The sequence below is a fragment of the Vidua chalybeata genome, chromosome 8, assembly GCF_026979565.1.
Source record: "Vidua chalybeata isolate OUT-0048 chromosome 8, bVidCha1 merged haplotype, whole genome shotgun sequence".
Classification (NCBI taxonomy): Eukaryota; Metazoa; Chordata; class Aves; order Passeriformes; family Viduidae; genus Vidua; species Vidua chalybeata.
In genome coordinates this window covers 2,180,690-2,206,963 of record NC_071537.1, presented here as the reverse complement: position 1 = coordinate 2,206,963, position 26,274 = coordinate 2,180,690, and the positions used below count along the sequence as shown (strand labels likewise).

General features: G+C 45.2%; 1 long non-coding RNA gene across 1 annotated transcript; it reads left to right on the top strand.

The window, feature by feature from the left end:
• The first annotated feature begins 16,509 nt into the window (after nucleotides 1-16,509).
• On the top strand, nucleotides 16,510-18,455 carry LOC128791883 (uncharacterized). Its single transcript, XR_008432207.1, has 3 exons — nucleotides 16,510-16,600; nucleotides 17,587-17,633; nucleotides 18,095-18,455. It is a non-coding gene; the product is annotated as an uncharacterized LOC128791883 (long non-coding RNA).
• Nucleotides 18,456-26,274: the final 7,819 nt, after the last annotated feature.

The following is a 26,274-nucleotide window of genomic DNA, read 5'->3' as shown; positions in this document are numbered from 1 at the left end:
AATTACCCTTAATTCCTAATTAATGTCAAATAGCATTCTCTTCACCTCCTGGCCTCTCTCCACCTCACACTATTGAGGCTTGGATGTTTTGGTGGTCATCTTTTACACAAATAATCCCTTTAAAATATCACAATAGTTACTGTTAAATCCTAGGAAGCAGCAGATTATTACAATTTTTTTTCAATTTCAGAATTTTTACGGGTGTTTTCTGTTAATTTCTTTTGAAACTGGACCTTCTGACAGTGTAGCATGACAGAGACTTGCAGCTGGTCCCTGTTTCCATCCCTTCTCCCCCATTTCATTTCATGCCTTCAGAAACTGAGCCAAATTCCAGGACAGCCTGAGGCAGTTTTGCCAAAACCCTGGTTGTGGATCTGAGAGTGACCTCTTGGTTCTCCCTGAAAAATCTGCTTTGTGTAGAGCAGCCTAAATGATTAATTTGGTTTAATTTATATATATAATTATGGAACTCTAGAATCCTGGGATGGTTTGGGTGGGAAAGGACCCTAAATCCACCCAGTGCCACCCCTGCCATGGCAGGGACACCTCCCACTGTCCCAGGTGTCAATGTCCAACCTGGCCTTGGGCACTGCCAGGGATCCAGGGGCAGCCACAGCTGCTCTGGGAATTCCATCCCAGCCCCTCCCCACCCTCACAGCCAGGAATTCCTTCCCAAAATCCCATCTAACCCTGCTCTGCCTGCCCAAGTGTGGCCAGCTATGAAGTTTTCCCTGAATCACCCACACCTGGCTGAAGATCCAGCTCTTAATTTAAATTTAGAGGATAAATCTTTTCACGGCAGAAGAAGATTACGGCTCAGATTCCCTTTAAAAAGAGAAAAGCAGAAGGTGAGCACCAAGCACCTACATCCCAGGGTGGAGCTCATGTCTTGCTGTCAAGATTTATTTTTGTTTGTTCATCCAGGACCAAGCATGGAAATAAATAAGCTGATTGTCGCTATTGGACACAAAATGAGTACACAGAAGCTTGGTAAGTTCAAAAGAGAAAAAGACTCAGTTTTATTCTAACATCTGGTATTTATAGAATTCCAAAGGTGACTGTGGATTGGAGGATGGAATTACCACCTCTCCAACCACACTGGTCTAAAGATCAATCAATCATTTCTCTTTACTTACAGAGAAATATGTAAACTATTCTATTTATACATGAAATTGTGTGGGAACTCTGACTCTCAAATGTGTAAACATTACCAGAAGGCTAAAGAAGTTTGATGAGGACATTAAAACTTTCAAAAGAACTATAAAAGAAAATTTAACACTTTTAAAAATCTGGGCAACAGCTGATAATAGGTTTTTCCTGGGCAGGCAGGCAGGGATTTCCAGTCGTGCATCCCACGTGGCAGCAGGGAGCTCTGCAGTCACAGTGACCTTCCACTGGCCGTGCTCGTGCCACCTCTGCTGCTCCTCACAAGCAGAACAACCCAGTCAGAGCCATTTTCACCATTTCCATAGGACTGGAACCACTCGTCTTCAGCAGCCCTGAGCTTCCCACTCCCTTCCCAGGACACTCCAGGGCTCTCCCTTTGGGTCCCAGCTGGAAGGGTCACCAGGGAGCTGCCTTGAGCCCTGCTGTCTTCCATCCTGGCCACGATTTGTGCCAGGAGCTGCTGGCTCTTGGCTTCTTTTCTCCTCTGTCAATCTTTCTTTATAAGGCTTTTTAAGGCTAAACTATTTAATTAAGAAATGACACTTAAATTATTTTCACTTTTAACCCAGTAACTAATCACTCCAAGTCCACAATGCAGACTTTTCTGTGTAATTACAAAATCCTGCTCAAAGCTATGAAGAAGAAGGTGAAAAAGAAGGACTAGCCTTTGCCCTAAAACCTCTCTCTTGCTATTTTATATATATATTACTATATTCTAAAACCCCAAACTCTGTGTTTTCCACTCTGTGATATTACACACTTCTAATCAAACTCCACACCCACAATCCCAGTGCTGTCAATCAATTTTGGAAGCTTTCTCCACGGCCTCAGGTCAAATGCAATGTTCTCTTGGGGGTCAGTGCCTGGCAGCACAGAAAGTCTGAAATTCTCAGCATCCAGGACTCCAACAAGGAACTTCCTTTGAAAGTTTGATAACATAAGTATCTCCCACCTTGGGTTGTTATCCAGGTAAGAAAATTCAGTTTTTGAGGCTGTTGGTTAAAAACCTGGGGCTGGTTATCCAGCCTGAGTTCCGTGGGGACACCACCTCCTCTTTACCTTATTTTTTTCATCTGAGCCATGACTTTTTTTGGCGTGGAGACATCACTGCTGGTTTATTCCTTCCCTCGGATGACTCCAAAGCACACAGATAAGCTTTGACCCTACCACTGGTGCCCTTTTCTGCCAAGGTTGTTGGCTGGCACGGGGAGCAGCAGTTTGTGATTAATCAAAGTGCTCATTAGAGCAGTTTATTTTCCACGGGAGCACCACAGAGGTGCTGATTGGAGGTGGTGGCAGTGACATTGCGTGAGCAGGATCCCTGTCCAAGGGCTGCAGCGTAATTATGGGACTGCTCTCATTTGCATATTGCCAGGATGCTGCCAGCAAATATTAATGGATTACTTTTTGTTCATTTAGCCTGTGTTTTTGAAAGATGCCTAAAAACAAAAAGATCATATCTGTATGTTGTTTTTTAATTTATTTTCACCTTTTTGTCTCCTTTGGAGACCCCTGGTGTATCAGCACTTTGTTTACCACAAATTAAACCTTAGCTGATTGTTTACCAGACTGAAGACCCTTGTGCATTACTCCAGCACTTTCCCTTTTTTTAATAATCACAACCTGGGATTCATTTGCAAGAGGCCCTAATCTGCATGAGAATTATACAATTAACTTTTGATTAACCGCCTAGTTCTTTTGGAAACCGCAGTGTATAGGATACTCTGCATTTAAATAATTTTCCTTAAATTGGGAGCAGGCCTTTCATTAAAGCGGCGAGTTTGACTAAACAACAACATTTGGAGATAATCAGGGTCAAGACAATAGGCAAGGCAGCAAGGCTAGAATGTCATCTTTAAATATAACAGCTGAGATAAAGGCACCCAGATTGCGCCTTATCGAAACACAAAAAATCAAAGCTCTCTCTTGTCTGTGGCAAAATACCAGGCCCTGGTGTTTAGGGCGCCCATTGTTTGGGCCTGGAAGGTGGCAGGATTTGCATTCAGAGAGCCGGGTCTAACACACATTACATCACGTAGGGTACTTATCTCGGAGTCTGACAATAATTATCAGGGAGAATGTACTCAGAATGACTTTTTTGTGATTTTTATGCATCCCCAACACAAGGAAAGGGAGATAACGGCATTATGAAAAAGGGGAGAGTCTCCAAAGGCTCTCCCTGGAGCTGCGTTCTTCGATTAAATTTGCTATGCCACTTTGGTGTGCTGAACAAGTGGAAAGAAAGACTGTGAGGCTTTTATAGAGGGTAATAATAGTCCTGAACACAGCCCTTAGCAAAAGATAAGATCCATTGTCAAAACAAACAAAAGGAGCGGTATTAAACACCACTTGAAGAATATCTATGAGCAAAGTTTGAAATCCTTGCCTCTTTTTCATACCTTGAACCTGGCTCTGTGGCGTGGCCATCTTCTGACCAGGCACGTTTGCCAGCCCAGAGGCTTCCACTGAGGCTTTTCCCCCTGTTCTGCTCCAAGGGGGTTTGTGGTGAGATCTGTCCATGGTTCCAGGGAAGAGATTTAAACCATCCCAGCCCAAGTTTGGGGTCTTTCCTATGAGGGATTTTTGGGCATATTTGTTGCCAAAAGAGTATTTTGTTCCTGCGTGCCTTTGCTGAGGGGTGCTGTAATAGTTTAATGCTCATTTTTCACAGGATGATTGCACCAGGGCTCATCTCCAGGTCAGCACAGGACAACGGAGGGTGATGAACGCCTCAATCGGTTTGCAAGAGCCTGGAGTGCCATAAAAAGGGGGAATGGCTCCCACTGCCAGAGGCAGGGATGGATGGGATATTGGGAATTAGGAATTGTTCCCTGGCAGGGTGGGAGGCCCTGGCACAGGGTGCCCAGAGCAGCTGTGGCTGCCCCTGGATCCCTGGCAGTGCCCAAGGCCAGGCTGGACAGGGCTTGGAGCAGCCTGGGACAGTGGGAGGTGTGGAACAAGATGGGTTTAAGGTCTCTTCCAGCCCCAGCCAGTCTGGGATTCTGTTGTTGTAGGAAATATACTGGAAAACAGCGGAGGCATTTCTCAGCATCCTCCCTCAGTCTCTTCATTCTGCCAGCACCTCCATAAAGGCTCAGGAGAACTTTTCCTGGGACTGTGCCTTGTGCATCCCCCAGGCTTCCAGGAGAGCTGTGAGTGCACAAACTGTGTGCTTGCAGCAGGAGCAGCTCAGTCCCTGCAGCTGCTGGAGCAGCCAGGGCTGAGCTCAGCTGCTGCTCCTGCTTTTCCTTCTGCTGCTTCCCTCCTGCTCCACAAAACTCTCCAGGAGAGCTCCTGGAGCTGAATCACGGCTCAGACCTGGGCACTGAGCAGGGAGGAAGGGCTGGAGAGGAGGGTGCTGGAGCCCAGGGAAGGGAATGATTCATTGGCAGAAAGTTCAGAAATTCAACTCTGACAAAGCTTTGGTGCTTCAGATCAGTATCTTTAGAAAGGTGTGACCCTTCCAAATCTTTGTTTCAGCCTTCTCCTTCCCCCCCCTCCTTTCTCTGCTCCTTTTCCTAAGTTTTATTGCTTCCATGGGACCCCATTCTTCTCCTAAATTGAATCCAGGTCTTCCTTCTGTTCCCTTCCTGCTTTGCCCATTTTCTCCCATGTTTTGCCCATTCCTCCCCTCCAGCAGGCACTGCACCTTTTTGTTACTGCATTGTTGAGTCACTCGTGGAATTCAATCCTTTATTGATTGAATATTTATCCTGTTATTTGTTTTGAGAATGTCTCAAAATGCACAAGCAGTCCCAAGCACCCAGGAACTGAGGTGAGTCCCCCTAGATCACGTCTAAAAATTAAGATTCTTAAAAGAAAAATGTCATTTGTAGCTCTGTATTTGGCTGCTGCCTTTTTTTTTTTTTTCTTTAATTTTGAGGGTTTTTTTTTTTAGTTTAATCTTATGGGTACTTAAAGAAAAAAAAACAGGCAAAGGGAAGGAGAAGTACAAAAGCTCAGCTTTGTGAGTAATGTGAAGTATCATGGGGCTTGTGATTAAATCTGTATATAACATTTGAATGCAGCAGGAGGAGATACTTTATTTCCTGAGTAAATCAAAGTGCTCTGATATGGAATAAACTGCAAGAGTGTATTTATAGGCTCCAGGGCCTCACACCCACTCCAGGGCACAGCAGCCCCCAGCAGCCCTAAAGTCCAAGGGTTTCTTTGATTTGGGGTGTGGGGTTGATGCCTTGTGAGGCTGCCCTGGAGCAGAGGCTGGGCAGAGTCACAGAACAAAGCAGGGATTTATTCAAAGGATCTCCTCATGGATCCACCTTGGGCAGCAGCAGAGCCCAGCCAGGGCTGCAGCCAAGAGGAACCAAAATGGTCCCAAAATGCACGAGCGCTCCCGGGGCTCTCACTGGGATCAGCTCTGCTCCATTTGCACCTTGCACTTCATTGTCCCATTCCAGCTTTAGCCCAGGCACTCCCATCCTGCTTGTTTTTCTCTCTCCAGCCCACGCTGTTTGTGCTCCTGGGCTGAGATTTGGATCATTTGTCCTTGGTGCCCAGCTGGAGCAGGAATTGTTTTGTCTCCCTGCTCTGTGCACAGAGCTCACCATCCCCTGAGATGAAGCTCAGTCCCACACACTAAAGCAGCACAAAATGTGAAAAACAGAAAAGCCAAACCTGAGACATCAGGGTGGGTGGTGATGAGGGACCTGCCAGTGCTTCCCAAGCTGTTTCCCCAGCTGATCTCAGGATTTACGGGTGATGCCACAGCTCTGGATCCATGGGAAGATGACAGACAGGCCTTCCACTGACACAAACTGGCTAAAAGGGATGTCCCACACCCCAGAACAACATGCCCAGTGTGCAAACTGGGGGGACTGGCTGGCAGGCACCCGTTGTGGCTGGGAGATGGGCTGGGGATTGGTCAGTGCATGCTGAGAGATTGTGTTGGGCATCACTTGTTTCTCCTGGATTTTGTTACTTTTTCTCCCTCTCCTTGTAATTTCTATTATAATTATGATGATAATAATTAATATAATTACTATTATAATTATTACTATTATTATCATCATATCAATATCACTAATATTATCATTAATATGAAAATAATAATAATAATAGTAATAGTAATAATAATAATAGTAGTAGTAATAGTAATAATAATAATAATAATAATAATAATAATAATAATAATAATAGTTGGTTTTGTTGCTTTTAAAGGAGAAGCCACTGCCTGAGCATTCTCACATAAATCAAGGATTCACCATCCCTGGAAGTGTTCCAAACACCTTTGGATGTGGCACTCAAGGACATGTCTGAGCAGTAACACCTGAAACTCTGCAGTGGGGACTCCAGGAGATCACAGGAGGGACTCAACACTCTGCCACCAAACGAACATCCCGTGCCAGTGCCAGGGTGTGCTCTCTTTTTTTGGAAAGAATAGGACAACCTTGACTTTCCTTCATGCTACCATCATGGCTGGAGTCCCAAAGCAGTCTGACTGCAAAGGGCTGCTCTGCTCCATTCCTGATTTCCAGCTGTGTTTCCTGGGAAGAGCTCCTTTCTCTTCCTGCCAGCACCCAGGACCACCCAGACTTTTTGAAGATATTGGGCATGAAATCAGCCAGCTCAGACTTTTAACTGGCTCATCTATGTTAAATACCTTTGCAGGACTGAAACAACCTCTGCAAAGCTGCCGGTAGTGATTTCATGGTTATCATGAATTTTGAACACTCTTTAAACCAAAGTGCAGCTTCAGCTGATGCTCCTCAAGGCCTGGCAGAGAGCAGTGGATGCTTTTTCCCAGACAATGCCTTCCTTCGTTCCAGGACTGAAATTAAAAAGAAAGGTGCAAAACCCCAGCATCTTGTACATGTAAAAAGAGAGGCTCACTTCTGTCCTGACAGAGTGGAGAGGCCTTTGGGGGATCCTGAAAGCATCTCCAGCCAGAAGGGATGTGAGAGGTGCAGCAGGAGCCCCTCCACGAGACAGAGCCTGGCAGGCCAAGTCAGGAATTTTCATCTTTAAAAAACTGCTGTAGCAAGCAGGAAGGGAAGCAGAAAACCTTGGAGATCCGACAGCAGCTGTGATCTACAAACAAATCTATTGAAATGGGAGTTTTCCCAGGAATTTCTGCTCTTTACTCTGCCCTGATAACCAGGAGTGTCCTGGAGTGTCCTTTCCACCGTGGGCAGAGCATGTTTTGGTCTCACACTGCCTGACATTCCTTCTCCTGCTCTTGGCTGATTTATGAGCTTTCCTTTTCCCTGCCTGTGCCTGACAACAGCACCTGGGCAGGGAGCAGGGAAGAACAAGGCTCCTGCTGGGCTCCTGAGGAGCAGGAACAGATGCTCCAGCGATGGATGTGAGGCTGAGCTGTCCACTGAGCCCCTGATGCTGCTCCCAGCACACCAGGCAGCTCATGGGAGGCAGAATTCCCATTAATTTGATATGCTGGGAGCACCTGGATTAGGTCCCTGTTACTGGGGGTGAGTAAATTTACAGTTTTATTCTTGCCCATAATACAGCCTGGGGTTTATTTCCTCTGTCCCACCCTCCTGGGGCTGGGAAAGCAGGAGAGGGATGCAGCTGGGAATTGGGAATGCATTGCCTCCCTGAAAGTCCAAGCCTGATGTATAAACTTCCATATTTCATCTTATCAAACCATCCATTGGCATCATCCCCTAATTAGGGACTTTTAAAAAGCATATCTTGCTAGTACTTGTAATATTTTCCCCAATTCTTCTCAGGGTTTTTTCCCCAGAAAATCTTGGAGATCTGTGGTTTAATCTAAAATATGCTTAAATTGGAATTTTTCAGAAGATTTTCTGCTCTTTACCCTGAATTGATAACCAGGAACGTGGGGTTTATGTGTGTGGGAGAAGGGTAACAGGACTTATTTCCAGATTTTGGAATTAGCCCATCCAGGCAGAAGTTTCTATTGACATAACATTTTTTACTGATAAAAAAATCAAAGCTTCATGGCTACATTTACAAATAATAGCACAGATACTCGTTATCTTCATATCTCTGTCAGCCAAGTCACCGTTAATTGGCTAAAATATTAAAGATGGGTTGTCACCACCTGTGACCACCTCATTTATAGCCCTGGATGAAAGCAAAATGAGAGTATTGACAGGGCTGACAGTGAATTTGGGAAGGAAGGATGCTTAAGAGGAAAGAGCAAGACTCCAATTTGGTCACTTTAAATCAGAATTTGCAGGAAGAGGTGTCAACAGAGAGAGGAAAAGGCAAGGCTGAATGAAAGGAGACAAATTGTGAGCAGGGAGGTGGATTTGAGAGTCATTCCTGTAAAAATAGACATTAAATATCTGTGTGAATGAGCTGCTCCACCCTCACTGCCAGGAGAAGCAGGAGTTCTTCCATGGAATATTCTGGAGAAGAAGGTGAAGAGGATGGAAGAGGGAAATAAAACTGAAGGGGAAGAGAAACAGGTGCAGAAATTTCCAGAGCAGCTCATGAATCCTGGGGTTTGGTCCAAGGATGAGTAAAGGCTGCTGGAATTGGGTTGGAATTCAGGTGAAGGTGGACAGAACTGGAGAACTGCCCTTGATTCCCCTGAGAAAGGAGCTTTGGTCAGTGCTGAATCCCAGGATTGTCCTGCCTGAGCCATTCTGGGCCCCGTTTCAGATTAACCCACAGGCAAACCGTGCTCTTGTATAATGTGGGAACAGAAGCTTCCAGATGCTCCTCTGGGTGGATTATTCAACCTCAGCCAGCTCAGTTATTCCATGGCTCTCATAGATACCAAAATATCAGAGCATGGGGAGTACTCAGCAGCTTCTGAGCCATTCTCCTACAGAATTTTCTTTATTTATTTGCTTGTTTGTAGGTTTTTTTTTTTTTTTTTTTTTTTTTTTAAGGCAAACTCTCTTTCAGAGCAGAGGTGTGACATCTGTGTTATACCAAAAATGGATCCAGGACAAAGACTTCAGTGTCCTGTCCAAAGTGAATGTGTGGGGCCCATCACAGCAAAAAGGTGAGGGGGGTGAGGAATTGTTCCTGCAGCTGTGCAGGTGGGGGAATGGGATGGAGAAAGGGAGAAGCTCAAGGTCACATCGAGGGCCGGGGGCAGAGCTGGAAGCAGAAAAGGGCTCTTTCCCCAGTCAATATATTAATGACACCAATGACCACCTCACCTCCTGCAGCATTACCTCAGTGAGGATCTCACTGCTAAAAACCTTGTGTGATTAATCAGGGCTGCTGGGAACAGCGCTGGGCACAAGGCTCCTGCCCTGCAATCCTTGCTGGTTCTCCCTCAAATTAAAGAGCATGATTAAAGGCACTGATGGCATCAGGAAGGTGCTCCTCAGGAAGAGCTAAGGTGGGGTCAAGCTGTATTTTCTGCTCTCTCATCTTTCAACTGTCTTGGCCAGCCCTGGGAAAGGCAGAGAGCACTGATGTATTTCTGATTGCTGCCTTTCAGCTTGGCAAAACAACTCCTAAAGCCAACTTGGAGCTGCTCCAGGACCATTGCTTGTGGTGGAGGTGCTGCCAGAGCCACTGAGCAACAGCAGATATGAAAATGAATCATTGCAGAGCATCTGTTTTGCACTGCTCCCAGTCTAGGAGGAGAGAAAAGCACACAAGTCAGCAGAGTTGGTGCTGAGCAGAAGTTATGGGTGAGTGGCTGAATTCACAACTCCCCTTTCTTTCTTTTTGCATTGTCTTGTTTTTGACTTCCTGACTCAGAAGAGCCTCATCTCTGGCTGGCACTGAGTGAGAACTCTCCAGTTACAGCCCAGGAATGTTAGAGGGGAGCTCCTCATGCATTATCACATTATTTTTGCTATCAGCTCAAGGAAATGGACACTTGATTCATCTTCTCCCATCTATTGATTCAATCCTCCTTTTAATTCAGCACTGGAGCAGGCTATTAGCCTCCATTCACATTGCACTGAGATAATATGCCCTGATAGCTGCTCTCCTGATCCATTATGGAACAGGGATAAGATAGTTTTGTTTCTGTGTGTGAGGAGCTATGGACTCACTCTGCTGCATTCACAGCACTCGCTGTCCTCACTCCTGGATGTCTTAATGGCTTTCACCAGCTGGGGCATCGATGGAAGTGCTCTGAAAGCAGGCACAAAGCTTGGGCAATGCCTTTTGCCCTGCAAAGACAGCCAGCCCTGTGCCTGGAACTTCCATGGAGTGCATTAAGGCTTGAAGAAAACAAACTCCCCCTCTGCCATCGCCATCCATCATCCTTTTCCGTTTCTCAGGCTGCAAAGCCCAGGAAGGTTTGTGCTGGCTGGGTCCCTCCTTCCACCAGCACCCACCAGGGATCCTCCAGCTTGTCCTTCAGCCACATCCAAGCTCCAGCCCAGCTCTCTGTGTGCACAGACCATCCCCACTGATCTGAGGACTGAGAGCTGCTCATTTATTTGTTTTTTTAACTTTTAAAATTTTTATTTATATATATTTTTTTTCTATTTTCATATTTATTTTGTTTATTTGTCAGTGTCAGCCTGCCTTGTCTCACCCACACACAGCTGCTGCCTTAGGATTCTACAAGCTCCCAAAGTCATGGAATCACAGAAGGTTTGGGGGGAAGGGACCTTAAATCCCACCCAGCTCCATGGGCAGGGACACCTTCCACTGTCCCAGGCTGCTCCAAGCCCGATGTCCAGCCTGGCCTGGGCCACTTCCAGGGATCCAGGGGCAACCTCAGCCTCTCTGGGAGAAATAAATCCTGGGCAAGTACTGAAGAACTCTTTTCTTTCATTCACAAATCAGCAACATTCTATTAATTCTCAGTTTGGGATCATCTTCTGAAGAATGTGCAAAGTAGAAAATGAGATACACAGAGTGGAATTTTTTTTTTTTTAATCTCACCCCAGACCTGCCTTTCCCTCTAACAGAGTTGCAGGGATCCATTTTCTGTCTATTTCTGTTTTCATTTCTCATCCTGGCTAAAATATATCACATATTAATTAGGTAGTCACAGGAAAAAAAAAAAAAAAAGAAGTTTTGTTTTGTGCTAGAATCTTAAACACTTAAACACTGAGATCTTAAACACTTAAAAAAAATTAATACAACGTGTTGGTTCTAATTGTTGCTGCCATGGAAAAGGTGCAGCTGAATTAAATTAATCCATGGGAGACTTGTTTTGTTGTGCACTAACTACCACTGTTCCTTGAAAGGCCGTGCTTTTTTTTCCCAGCTCCTTATCTGAAAAGGTTTGCCATGTCTTCATGCCAGCACTTGTCATGCTTTAGAAAAATCACAAGCAGCAAAAAGTCAGAATTGTCAGTTCAGAAGACACTGCTTGCTCCACTGGGTAAAAGCCGAGGAAGCAACGTCAGCAAACGATCTTTAGGAAGAGGGGAAAAAAAATAAAAAACCCCGGTGGAAGCAGCAGTGGAATGAAGATAAAAAGGGTTGTGGGCTTTATTCTCATTGAAGGTTGGCAACGGGAAAGCTGTTGGAGTAGAAGAAGAATATCTGATAGGTCATCTGTTGTGTAATGAAGAATAGAAGACAAGCGAGGAGAAGCAAGGTGATTCCAAACCTCCGAGGGATGGAAGATCTTGGGAGAGAAACATGAAAGCAATACCTTTATAAACTGACCAAATTTAATTTACTATCAACGAGCCTTGTAAGGCTGCAGGCTGACAAAATCCATTTGTAATGCTGTGAGTAAGGCTGGAGTCAGGCATTTTTCTCCTGTGGAATCATTTTATTATGTAGTCCTTTCTTTTTGGTGCAGGTTTTCTGGTTAAAAATTACCACGAGGATGTCAAATATTTCCTTGTCCTCCTGGTATCTGGGCTTAGTTACCCCATAACTGATCCTACACATCCATCTTCAATAGGCACAAGTAAAGGGGGGACAAAAGCAGATAAATATGCTGTCATTTAAAATGCACATTTTCCTGCACAATGTCCATATGGTTCTGCTCCAGATGTTCCTTGAGAGACACTGGAGTTGTCAGGATGTTTTGCTGCAATATTTTCAATGCATCTTATCAAAGGCATTCCTGATTTCAAGTGGGAAGTCAGGAAATGCTCTGCATGAGGTCCTGAGTGCTTTTCCTTTCATTGGTGACACACTGAGAGACGTGAAATCTGGATCCTTTTGCTGAGAAGGGGATGGGATGGGATGGGATGGGATGGGATGGGATGGGATGGGATGGGAGCAGATTTTTACTGGATAATGGGAATGGTCTCCTTAGCTGTGTGGAAAGAGAAAAATATTTTCTCTCTCAAGGTTTTAGATTGAATTTCTAATTCAGTGGTGGGCACAGTGAGTAAATCCTGTCAGTGTTTCTGAGGTCTGGTAGGAATTTAACAGGCTGGGAGAGCTGGGGCTGTTCATCCTGGAGAGGAGCAGCTCCAGGGAGAGCTCAGAGCTCTGCCAGGGCCTGAAGGGGCTCCAGGAGAGCTGGAGAGGGACTGGGGACAAGGCATGGAGGGACAGGACACAGGGAATGGCTTTAAACTGGAAGAGGGTAGATTTGGATTGGATATTGGGAATTGGGAATTGTTCCTTGGGAGGGTGAGGAGGGGCTGGGATGGAATTCCCAGAGCAGATGTGGCTGCTCCTGGATCCCTGGCAGTGCCCAAGGCCAGGCTGGACATGGGGCTGGGAGCACCTGGGACAGTGGGAGGTGTCCCTGCCATGGAAGGGGGTGGAAGGAGATGATTTTTGAGGTCCCTTCCAACCCAAACCTTTCCATAATTCCATGAGTGTGAATTTTCACTCTCCAGGAACGGAGCTGTTTGCTCTGTGAGGAGCCCCAGTGTTTTGGAGTTCTGTGGTTTAGTTCAGGAGGAGCAAGAAACGACCAAGTCCCTCCAGATTTTGTTTTCCAGGCATGGGATGCATCAGGAGGACTCCTCCTTGGTCTTCCACAGCATGGAAAGGAGTGGGATTGGGATCCTTCACACTTCCATGGGCCTCAACATTTCTTTGGAGGTAAAACGAGTGGAGAAGGTGGAGGAGAGGGAGAAGTTTCCTGGTGTAGACAGCAACAGCTTTGGAGAACTGTGTCTGGTTTTAACCCTGACTTGGTAGGTCAGATCTGCAGGAGGAGGAGTTTCCTTGATCATGGAAAATAGGCTGGAAAGGGGTTAATTTTAGGGTCCAATGGGGTTAATTTTATAAAAGGATTGAGGTGGAGGGGGGAGCACCTTTAGCACCACAGGTGAGCACATTTCAGAGATACATCTCTGTGATGTAAAGTAGAAAAATGTCAGGGTTGTGATGTCATAGAATACCCAAAAGTAAAATGAGTCAAAACAGCATTTCATTGCATTGCAGCCCTGTTTTACAATTAGAATTCTTTGTCAGTAGAGTTTTTCAGCTCATTATAAGAAGCTCTGTGCGTGGACATGCTCGTTTTATTTCATCTTGTTTTACAAATCTAATAGAAAAAAAACCCAGCTAAATTAGGCTAAACCACTTGATTCTGCTCTGCCCTTTTAAATGCTGTAAAGTAAGAAGATTATGTTACCCCCTTCCCTATAAATCAGGATTACACTGGTGTTTTCAGGGTTTTGTGCCAACAAAATCCCCAATTTGCTGAGCTCAAATTCTCTAATCTGCAGCCAGAGGCCAGAAGAGGGGATGCACTTCGGAAACTGCAACGACCACGTTGTGTATTTGGAAGAATTAGGAAATTTTCCTTAAACTGTCAGTGCTCCATTCCCCCTGCCACGGGAAGAGTGAGTTTCTTATCTCTAGAACCACTTTGCTTCCTCAGTGTGAGCCACATTTCCTTGTTTCTCACTCACTTGTATTAGAATTGGAAAATTTCACCTGCAGACAACATGCATCTATTAAAATCCGTGCCAGCCTCCTCCTCTCATTTTTAAGTGAATGTGAGTTTTCCATCTTAAATTCCAGTGGGCAATGAATTAAAAATGACAACTCTATATACGGCGAAAACAAGAAAATAAAATATACAAAACATTGCTAATGATCAGGTCTTGAAAAATTTACCAGACACATTCTACCCAGGGAGCTGAACTCATTAGCAGAAACAGATAGGAAAGCTGAGAAACTCCAGGATGAGGCTCAGGCACAAACTATTCAAATGAAATCTCTTTCGCAGAATAGTTTTGTTTCTTTCTCCGAAATATTTACCAGCAGCCTGTATTGCTTTTTTTTTTTTTTTTTTCCCTAAAAAAGAGAGGTGTCTGGGAGGTTATGGCATCTTGTTAATCATGTTTACCTGCTTGGGAGCTGTTCCCCCCTTGGGGAAGGAGAAGACCTAATGGTGGGCCAAAAATTTTCCCTGTGTTATCAGGAGGGTCCTGCTCAGCCACAGCCCATCCCTGGCCCCAGGGCAATCCTGGATGTTGCCTTCTCTGGATCCAAAGGTGAGTTACAGAGCTGGGCACACTCCAAATCCACCCAGACCATCCCTGCACTGCCAGCACTCAATACATTGTAATAATTAATGATATCTGGGCGACCTCACTCCATGACATTGGGGACAACCCGACCCATCAACGTCCTGCTTGTGGCACTTGAATGCTGCCACCTTCCAGGAACAGACAATTGTTTCACACCTCATTTGCAAACTAAAGGAGATAGGGAATGAATTAAACTTCCTGCAAACACTCAGGAGGTTTACAAAGAGTCCTATCTCTAAGTCTACTGTACTATTTGCATAAAAGAATTCAGTATCAATGTAATTATTAATGATAATTCTCAAGCAGTTGTGCTGCTTCAGGATTTTTCAGATTAAGAACGTAATGAATTAGTAATAAAATCCAAACACAAATTTATTCCTAAATACAATTTCCTTCTGGCTGTGAATCTCCTTGTATTTCTTATAAAAGATGTACTTGTTGAAGCAGCTTTCCTCCGGCGGCGCGGTTTAAAGGCACATGTCTTCAACAAACCAAATTCCAGTCAGCAAAACACTTTAGGAGAAACTTTCCTTTCTTTGGGCAGCAAGAGGATGTGGCTGATGTGTTCTTAATGAGAAATGTCTTCCAAGCACCCACCTCATCCTACGAGCAGCGTCGGCAGTGCCGAGGAGGGCGAGCCCTTGGAGAACTTGAGCTGCTCCTCTTGCTGTGAAACCCGCAGGAGCCAGCCTAACAGCCCGGCCTAAGTGACAAAGCCAGGCCTGTCTGCTCTTGGTTGTGGTCTGGGGACTAAAGATCTCATGGATTGTTGGGGTTCTGGCTGCTGAGAATTCCAGACTTCCTGTGCTGCCAGGCACTGACCCCCAGGAGAACTCTGCACTGACCTGAGGCCGTGGAGAAGCTTCCAAAATGGAATGGTAGAACTGGGATTGTGGGGGTGGAGTTTGGATAGAAGTGTGTGATAGCACAGGGTGGGGAACTTAAGAGTTTCGGGTTTTAGAATATAGCAATATATATGGGGCAAGATGGAGGTTTTAGGGCACAGGCTGGTTGTTCTTCTTTACCTTCTTCTTCACCTTCTTCTCCATGGCTCTGGGTGGTATTTTGTAATTGGACAGAAAAGTCCACATTGCAGGCCACAAGTGATTAGTTATTGGGTTAAAAGTGAAAATAATTTAGGTGTCATTTCTTAGTTGGATAATTTAGCCTTAAAAGACCTCGTAACAAGAGACAGTTGGCCACTTTGTGCCTTGTTAGTGAAAGACTGCAGAGCTCACTGCTGTGAGACGGTAACATGGATAAGAAATAATAAACACCTGAGTCTGAACGTGAACTGTCCTCTCAAGTGCCTTCAATCCCAGCCTCCAGAGGAGGAAAAAATAAGCCAAAAACCATCTTGTGAGCGTACTTTGTATGGCTTCATCAATTTCTTTTGGAAATGGGTAGGCATCTACTGGTACACTAAGTAGACAGGTGGAAAATGGTTTTTCTGGGCTTGTGTTGGACAGACATACAGTATCTAAACTTGATATATTAGCTAAAGTCACCCAAATACTGGTCCTAAGCTGGCTAACTGGTAAATTTGTATTATTAAAAGTAAATAAAGTAAAAAAGTAAAGCATAACATTTGATTTAGCTCTATATTTTTCTTAAACTATTATCTAACAAAAAATGCTACAACACTACTGATTCTTGCACTTACAAAGAAATCTAAAGTTCACAGTTTTCTGTGGGTGAGACACAAGATGTTAGGTGTGAGTTGGAATCTCTGTGTGATTCACCTTTGTGTGTTTGCTTCTTTGCTTGTGGAGTGATTAGTATTTTCTTGTGCCCCATAGGGTTTCACGTTCTTTGTTACAACAGCGCGGCTGTCCCCACGCTCCTGAGGTAAATCCATTTTGGGAAGGGCCTGCCTCGACTCCCCCAGTCATTAACACACACCTTTATCTGCTCCCTTTGTGTGGCAATAGACCTGTGACACCACAAACGGCACCTCAGCCACCTGCCCTGCACTCCAGGGAGTCATTTGGGGAGACAGGATGAATCCCAGGTGTTGGAGAAACATGGCAGCACTTCATGGATCACACCTGGGACAAATAAACCCCAAAATTTTGGTGTTTGTTGGGCACCACAAGGTAAGCGAATGCTTTTTATGTGGAGGTGGTGACACATTTTAATTTTTTTCCAAGCCCATCTCTTGAAATTATTTTCTCTTGGAATAATCACAGAACAATTTTTAACTGAAGGTTAAATCCTTGCTGCAATATAAGAAACTTTTCCATTTTCTCCTCTCATCTTTTCTCCTTTTCTCCTCAAATCATCACCTGCACTTGGAGTGCTGATGCAAATACTGGTACAAATTTAGCACTTTCTGGGTTGTCAGTTACGGTGAAACATTTTTTTTTTCCAGGACATTATAGAGCTTTGGCATCAGCTCTAGAGCAGGCTACATTTTTCTGTTGACAATTTAGGTCATTTTTTGTCTGGCTTGATGTTCTGCAAGATTAGAAATTGCAGGAAAGTTTAGTGGATGGTGCAGTAATACGTGGATGTTGTTTTAATTCAGAACAGAGTTCTGCCTCCCTATTTAATATCCAGATACAAATACACCATCCTGGTTTGATGGGGAGAGCTACAACCCTATTTTCCCACTTTTGCAGTGGATGTGGTTGCTCCACACCCACTAATCCTCAGCAGGACACGACCACCAAGCCCAGTCCTTCCAGGGAAATTGATGGGGCCGAAATTTTCCATAATCCAAAGAAAAATCCCATTATCTCTCCAGTCTAGCACCCTACTGTGCTAAATCCCAGTGACAAAGGAAAAAACTAAACCCCACGTCCCCATCGTGGTGATCCAGCAGTTGACAACAATCACCTTGGAAATGCCTTGGAATCTGTCAGGGATGAATCCATTCCCCTGTTCCTGCTGCACTTAAATGGGTGAAACATTGCTAAAATATCGACCATTTGGCAGGAGGAAAATCCTGCAGGAAAAGAAGTACTTTGGTCCTGGAATGCTCCCAGGGAGATTTTGCCCTGTCAGGATTGTTTAATGGCATTGCCATGAGAAAGAGTTGATGTTTGCTGAAAATGAGGATCTGCTCTTCTCCCATTCTCAGCTTTGGCCGCCAGAGAACTGATTTGCCAAGACCTCCTTTTATTTAAGGTATTTAAGACACTGGAGCACACACACATTGCACCAGACATCCTGATCCCTGTTAATGGCAGCTCTGGAAAAATATCCATCTTGGGATGTATTCTTCCCTTCCCTTCCCTTCCCTTCCCTTCCCTTCCCTTCCCTTCCCTTCCCTTCCCTTCCCTTCCCTTCCCTTCCCTTCCTTCCCTTCCCTTCCCTTCCCTTCCCTTCCCTTCCCTTCCCTTCCCTTCCCTTCCCTTCCCTTCCCTTCCCTTCCCTTCCCTTCCCTTCCTTCCCTTCCCTTCCCTTCCCTTCCCTTCCCTTCCCTTCCCTTCCCTTCCCTTCCCTTCCCTTCCCTTCCCTTCCCTTCCCTTCCCTTCCCTTCCCTTCCCTTCCCTTCCCTTCCCTTCCCTTCCCTTCCCTTCCCTTCCCTTCCCTTCCCTTCCCTTCCCTTCCCTTCCCTTCCCTTTCATCCCAATTATTGGTTTCAGGCTGTAAAGGTTTACCTGGAGGAAACACTCCTAGAGCAGCTTTATTTTACACCAGGGAGAGTGAAAACTCAAAACCAGCGGCGAATTTTTCTCCAATAGTGCTTAAAAATTGGAATTCTTCTGAAATATTGCTTTTAAAAACATCAACAAAAGAATCCTGCTTTCCCCCACAACCTGGGATCCCCACTGGCAGCAGCCCCAGGTCATTTGGGGTCTGCACCCATCACGAAGCTCAGTATAAAACCCTAAGGGAGGTATCCTAGTTGGATGGAGCAGCCACTCCAAAACTTGGAAAAGCTTCAGAGTTCAGACATAAAACGTGTGAGCATGTCAGATCTGGAAAGAGAACTGCATTATTTGTTGTAGGAAAAAGGAAGCGTTATAAATTCCTGGAATTTTGCTTCATTAAAATGTAGAAAACGCTAAGGTCATCTTGAATCTGCTTTGTGAAGTACTAAAAGTGGAAAAAAAAAGGAAAAATATTGTGGTGTTTGATTAATCAGATGAAAATTGTCAAGAATTATTTCAGGACCCTTTGGAGACAGGATTTGAGTTTCTAGGAAGGGAGGAAGATCCATCTCAGGGTAAGACAAGGGGAAGTGGCCTCAGGTTCCTCCAGGAGAGGTTTGGCTTGGGAAAAATTTAGGAAAAATTAGGAAAAATTCCATCATGGAAAGGGTTGTCAAACCTTGGCACAGCTGCCCAGATCTTGCTGGCCAGCCCTGGGACAGCTGCTCCTAACTTGGGGACATTTGTTAATATTTAAATTGAGCTCTGGGGGAAGCAGTGAAAGAGGAAATTATTCTTCATAAATTCATATTTTCACGTGTGTTTTCTCAGCTAGTGACTCTTTGAACTTCTCCCTGTGAAACGTGCTGCAAGTTTAGTGTTTGAAAAACCCCCTTTTTTTTAACATTCAAGTTTTTACACCAGGGAAAGATTTCCAGGCTACCCCAGCTGCCTTTTTGAGGCATTTAGGTTCAGCTCTTCTCCCAGGAGTTTCCACGGTCATCTGCAGCCACTGAACCTGGGATTCCTCAGCAGGGTTGGGGGGATTTGGGGTGATTTAGGAACTGAGCTGAGCACTCCTGCACGGCCCCAGAGCTGCTTTTCCCTGGTTTCTGTCTGGAATCTCCTGGGATCAGGCACTGCGGAATTGAGTGGCGACCCTACAAATGTGAACTCACCGGGTTCTGCAGGAGCAGTGAGCAGTGCTGGGCCCTGGCTCCACCTTCACTGCTTGCAGATGTTGGGCCTGTCCTGAAGGAACAGTGCCTTGACTCATCCCAAAAAATGTTCTAACATCTGTTCAAGCCCTTCAAAATGTGACCTATGGCAGCACGCCTCCCCCTCCCCTTTATTCATTTATTTATTCGTGCTAACCCAGGGTAAGATTTAAGCTGTTCAGGACCTGAAATTTCCCAATTTTCAGCCTGTGTGGAGCATCCTTATTTCTGTCAGTGTGAAACTTCTCTGTGTTGCTTCACCTCTGGTTCTCAGCAGTTGCTCCACTCACAAAATCACTCCATTATCCCACAGTTTCCTGTTTGCTGTAATGAAGACAACTGGATTTTTGATAGTCTATTTAATGGTCTATTAAATAATGTGGTTGCTGGAGGGACCCTGGTGATTCTGTGTGGAGTGGCAGAGTAATAACTCTGTGATTCAGATGCTGCCTGGATTTCCTTTCTATTCCAGCTGTTGGAAATGTTTTCCTGAGAGTTTGCATAAATCTTCCTCCTTCTCAGCTGGCCTGCAGCCAGCACAGATCCACTTGTTCTGCTGGAACCTGGGATATTCAGCAGATGGGGAAGCTCCCAACTGTTGGAACTGTCTGTCCAAAATGCAGAAGACGGGACGGCCTGAAGCTAAAAATCATGGGTTTAATTATAGGATAAAATCTGGATAATTATAAAATATAAAATCTGTACATATATATATAAAAAATTATTTCTCAATCTGGATTAATTCAGTGAACAAAGGTGTGTATTTACCTTTGTGATGGGACAGCAGAACTCCTCTAATCTTGGTCTGGGAATATTTTTGGGCAGCTCTTTATATTTTAGTTCTAACCCAAACTGGATCTCTATAGATGAGGTACCTTAAAAGCCTCCTGCCCACCTCAGTGTTTAAGGTTCTGTCTCCAAACACAGCAGTGATAAGGTTTGATAAGGCTTTCGTTGATCTGCAGTCTCTGGCACTTGCTCGTGTTGGAGCAGAGCCTGAAAATGTTCCTTGTCTCAAGCTCCAATACTTGAAGATCACGACTTAATTTCCCTTGAGGATGCTGAGCCCAAAGGCACAGGGATGGTCCTGCTGAGATCCCAGTTTTGGGACTGTTCTGAACAGGGGATGAATTCCCTCCCTGGCCATTGGCAGTGGTGCAGGCTGTTGGACACTGCTTGAGTACAGTAATGTGTGTGCTGCTAAAGTGATGTTAAACTTTTTCCTTTTTCCCTCTGCTCTTCAGGTTTTCTCCTCCACCTCTGAAATATTGCATTTGCATTCCAATTTGTGCATTATTACCCCAAGTCCTCACCATGATGGAGCACCACAGGAAGCCTGTGCAGTGAAATATGGGGCTGTTTCTCCAGCCAGTGTCCATTCTTCGCTGGCAGATGGACTTTTGCTCAGACAGGACTGAAAATGAACAGCACCAAATCCCAACACTCCTTCCCTTTCCTGTTCCATCCAAGTACAAACAGTTGTGCCTTAAAACGGCTCCAAACGCAATGACAGCAGCCACGAAGGCACCTTTTTGTACAGTGTTTCTGTTGGGGAAGGGTTTTACTGGTGTGGCTGTGGTTTCTATCCCAAACACTTCACCAATTATTGTGTTCTCTGCCCTTTGAACTGAGCAGGGGAGAACTTTGCTGCTTTGGGGTCGTTTCAAGCTCCGTTGGGTTCTGTTCTGCTCTTTCTGGGTTCAGAGGTGCTCAGAAGTCCCCACGTTCTCAGGTAAGGACTTGCTTCTTCCCAGTGTTGGCTTTCTGTCCTCTTGGGGGTTGGAGCAGCACAACCTTTAAGGTCCCTTCCAACCCAATCCATTCTCTGATTCTTTCATGGTTTTATGGAAGGAGAACAACAGGAGTTCCTTTCCTGTGGTTGATAGCACTGCTCCCTTTGCCATCAGCTTTCATTCTCTATATATTCTTATATTTTCATTCTATATATTTATATATCTCTTGGATTCAATAGATAAATTGATTCCAGGACAGTCATGACATTTCTCTTCCAGAAAACCTGTCAATGTTTTTACTCATGGGCCTCATTTCTGTGATTTTCCTTACCCAGGGACTCTGGGGGAAGAGCTGAGACCCTTTGGGTGATCACCTTCCACCCTCCACATCTCTTTATAATCCTGATTCCTTCCTTCATCGTAATTTTCCTTGTAATCTGAAAATCAGGGTAAAACTTCTCTGTTGCTTTCTTTCCCTTTCACTTGCCCCAAGGAATTATTGGAGATTTCTCTGAGAGCTCTGTGCATTAAGACTTGGTATTTGTGCTTTGTGTTGCTGTGTCAACACTTAATTTATTTTAGTGTTTTTGTGGTGACATCTCAGTATTTTCCATTTATTCTGCAAGATCAATTTCTTTAGTACATTCAGAACTTCCTGGTGAATTTGAAACCCAAACTGCTGCAAACTCCAGGGATCAGAGACCTCCAAAAGTGTTGCAGTCCTGGGAGTGCCTTAAATTGCTCAGAGTTGTGTCTTGAGAGCACAGAGGCTCTGAACATTTTGGAGCGGTGTCATCAGAGTTTGAGGCCAACACTTTTTTTTTTTTTTTTTGGTGCTGATTTTGTATAAACTCAGCACTTCCCTCTCCTCCTCAGCGATGGGGCTCACACTGAGCTTTGGCTGAAGCAGTGACATCACCCTTCTGAGGAATTCCCCAATTCAGATTTTGGGTTCTGTACCTGCAAAAAGAAGCGTAGCCAGAGAATGAGGCCTGTGCTAGAGCCTGGAAATTATTTTATTCTCTTGTTGTTACCTGGTGGTAATTCTTTAAAAACCTTGTCCTTATTGATATCGGTCACCTGCAATTTGTTTGCAGGGTTATTCCAGTGGGAAATCCCATTTCCCTGTGTTACCAACCATCCCATGGGTTTGAGCTGCAGGCTCTGGCTCCTTCCCAGGCTCACTGGATAGCTGGGAAGGAATTACTGGCCATGATTGGATGCAGCTGGTGCAGCTCTCGGAAAGGCTGAAAAACTCTTCTGGAAGACTCTTCAAGATGGTTCTGATAAATTCGGAGTTGGAGAGTTTTTATTTGCTTTCCATTAAAAAGCCATAAAAGAGACAACTGCTCATATGTTGCAGGAGGAATTCCTTTACCCTGTTGAGAGATGGCAGATGGAAAACCAGGAATTTTATGTTGCAGTGATAGCTGGCATGTTGTACATGTTAATGTCCTGCTTCCCATCTTCAACAAATCTCTAAATTTGGGGATGAGACAGTGCAAAGATTAGAACCTGTTTCCTGATGGCTGTTTGGGGCTGCTCTCTGCTCTTTGTGTGCGTGCCTACAACCCCCTGCCTCATCCACTGCTCCTCTGCCCTCCCAGTTTGGAGACCCAGGGAAAGTGTGACTCCCAGTTTTGCTCTTTTGTGGCACTTTGTGGTCCCTGCTGGTGCTGTCAGGGGTTCCTGTGTCCTCAGGGTGGGGTCTGGGGTCTGTTGTCCACCCTGTGCCCCAGCAGAAGCTGCTGTGGGAGAGTTTTGTCCCCTGGTTGCTCTCCAGCCCAAAAGCAGTGGACAAGCTGAACAGAGCAGCTGTTCTTGTTGCTTTTGCTGACATTCAAAATCTGCCTTTTCTGACGGAACAGATAATTTTTGTGGCAGCCCAAGAGATGAGATCCTTATTTCCCTGAACATCTCAGATGGATATGAAAGCAATATTTTGCTTTCCCTGATTTATGGGTGTACCTTGCCAATGCCAGCAGATGAAATGGATTTTTACTTGAGCTTGTGGAGACTCGTTACAGATGTACATTTATTTCTCTCTCCTGTGCTCCTCCAGAAGATTTTTACCTCCTGGCAGACACCACGAGCTTTTGTTTTGGGTTGGGAAGAGCACAGAAAGGGTCTATGCTACTGTTTGCATAAACAGGTTTTTAAACAGATCCTTTTAACAAGTTTTTAACAGGTTTGACATTTTTAACAGGTCCTTTAAACTGGTTCTTTAAAGCGGTCCTTGAAACTAGGTTTTTAAATTGGTCCTTTAAACATGTCACAAGAGCTGGAGCACCTTTCCTTGGGCTTGCTACTTCCTTAGGACTTGCTTTTCTTCTCCAGTCCCTGGGATGGAAATTTTATTCCTTTCCAGTTTGCACTGAGGATGTTTAGTAGAGCTCTGAATATTTTGTCATCTCATTTTCAGGTGTTTGGCACCAAACATCGGCTGAGAGACTGCCCTTAGTTTGTCTTAATTTATTTCTTTGTCCCAGCCTTTCATGCCAGGGAGTTTTTGGCTGTTCCCAAAGTCACTTGCCAGGGGACAGCTCTCCCCATCCCCATCGTGGTCCTGCACCTCTTCCCATTCCATGAATTTCAGAAGCAGTGAAACATGGTAGATTTCTGTCCCAGAGTTGCTTTTTATGGGATGCTGGTGCTCCATTTCCTGTACACTCCACAGGATTTGTCCATTCAAGGGATCAGGGCAAACCCCCAGGTGTGGGGTGGTCCTGGGACACCTATGGACACCTGAGCCTCATCTGGTGTTTGTGGGAGCAGAGGGGGCTTGGGACACCTGGGGAAACCCCAGGGATTGGTTTTGGGGTCTGCCCAGGTGTAGCAGTCCCTGGGGGTGAGGGATTGGCTCCTTTTTGGTGAAGGTTCAGCAGGAACCTGGGGATCCTCAGGCCTGGAGCATCTCCCCAGTGAGGAGGGGCTGGGAGAGCTGGGGGGGCTCACCTGGGGAGGAGAAACTCCAGGGAGAGCTCAGAGCCCTGCCAGGAACTGAAGAGGCTCCAGGAGAGCTGGAGAGGGATTGGGGACAAGGCCTGAAGGGACAGGACACAGGGAATGGCTTTAAGCTGTCAGTGGGCAGATTTCAATGGGATTTTGGGCAGGAATTGTTCCCTGGGAGGGTGAGGAAGGGCTGGGATGGAATTCCCAGAGCAGCTGTGGCTGCCCCTGGATCCCTGGCAGTGCCCAAGGCCAGGCTGGACACTGGGGCTGGGAGCACCTGGGGACAGTGGGAGGTGTCCCTGCCATGGCAGGGGTGCTCGAGACATCCTTTAAAGTTCCCTTCCAACCCAAACCATTTCCATTTTAGGATTCTTTGCCTTGCTGCAACCCCAGGCCATGATGACTAGGTGGGCAGACAGGTGAGCTGAGCTCAATCCCGTCCTTGCTGCAGGGAACGTCCCTGTTCCCAGCTTTGGGGGGGAGTTTTTGGGAGCTGCTGCTCCCCGCTCCCTGCTCCTGCAGCTCTCTGGGAATGTGCAGCTTTCCCAGCCATCCACCCGATGGCAGCACAGCGATGGATGTCACCCTCCCCGCCTTCCCTCCCAGCCCTCGCTGCCACAGAAGCAGCAGATTTTCCACAATCCAAACCCCCCACCACCCCCCCCGCCAAAAAAAACCAAAACAAAAATAAAAACAAAAAACCCCACAACCAAAAAACCACAACAAAAAAACCAAAATCAAAACAAAAAAAAAAACCAAACCAACAATACAAAAAAACCTCACAAAAACCCCCAAAACAAACAAAAAAGCCCCCCCAAACCGCCCCAAAACCCCCACACCAACCCAACCAAAAAACCCAAAGAAAAATTTTTCAAAATCCACTTTTTTTTTTTTTTTTTTTTTAACCTCTTATCATGTTGTCCAGCATTTTTGTTTAAACTCCTTGTTGAGATATATACATTTACTAAATAATTCCCATAGTTCTGACTTCTGGAAGAAACGCTGCAGCACATAGAAAACAGACCTCAGAAATTCCCAGCATGTGGCCAAAACCCCATTTTCTGAGTGGATGAAACTGGGCTTTCCAGTTCAGCCTCATGCAATTGCAACTGCATTAAGTCATGAAGGAGGGTAATACAATGTACCATCATTTTCAAGTAATTTAATCACGAAAACTAAAAATTTGGAAGCAAACAGATATTTTACTTAATAGAAACCATCTGCACTGTACAGTAGGCAAATTGTATAAAAATGAATAAAACTGTCTCTGGAGGAAAATGACTCAGGCACCAGCTTATATAATGAAGATGTATATGTGCCTTTTAGCATTTGCATTGTCTATTAGAGTAGGTAAATCGCAGTGCTGGTGTAAGGAAACAGCTCCAGATTTTATTGCCATCCTGTGACTGATGGCAAAGGCAGCAGGGGAAGTAATTCCTTTAGAGGGGGCTTGCTCCACACCCCAAATGCTTTGGATGGGAAAGCTTCGCTGGTGGGGGCACATTTTAGGCTTTTTATGGGGAAGGATTTTCCCTCACCTGGGCTTTTTTTTGCTTGGTTCAGGCCTGGCTTATTTGGGCTTGTCCACAGAGGATTTGCTACTGGAGTTTTATTTGGCAGAGCTGGTGGATGAGCTTTAAACTGGTTCTTTAAACTGGTCCTTTAAGCTAGGTTTTTAAATTGCTCCTTTAAACATGTCCTCCAAACTGGTCCCTTAAACTGGTCCTTTAAACCCCAACCCAGCCTGTTCCACACCCCAAATGCTTTGGATGGGGAATCTTCACTGGTGGGGGCACATTTTAGGCTTTTTACCAGGAAGGATTTTCCCTCAGCTGGGCTTTTTGCTGCTTGATTCAGGCCTGGCTTATTTGGGATTGTCCACAGAGGATTTGCTACTGGAGTTTTATTTGGAAAGGCTGGTGGATGAGCTTTAAACAGGTCCCTTAAACTGTTCTCCTAAACTGTTCTCCTAAACTGGTTGTTTAAACCCCCTCCCAGCCTGTTCCACACCCCAAATGCTTTGGATGGGAAATCTTCACTGGTGGGGGCACATTTTAGGCTTTTCCTCAGGAAGGATTTTCCCTCAGTTGGGCTTTTTTTCTTGGTTCAGTCCTGGTTTATTTGGGATTGTCCACAGAGGATTTGCTACTGGGATTTATTTGGAAATGCTGGTGGATGAGCTTTAAACAAGTCCCTTAAACTGTTCTCCTAAACTGGTCCCTTAAACTGGTTGTTTAAACCCCCACCCAGCCTGTTCCAGACCCCAAAT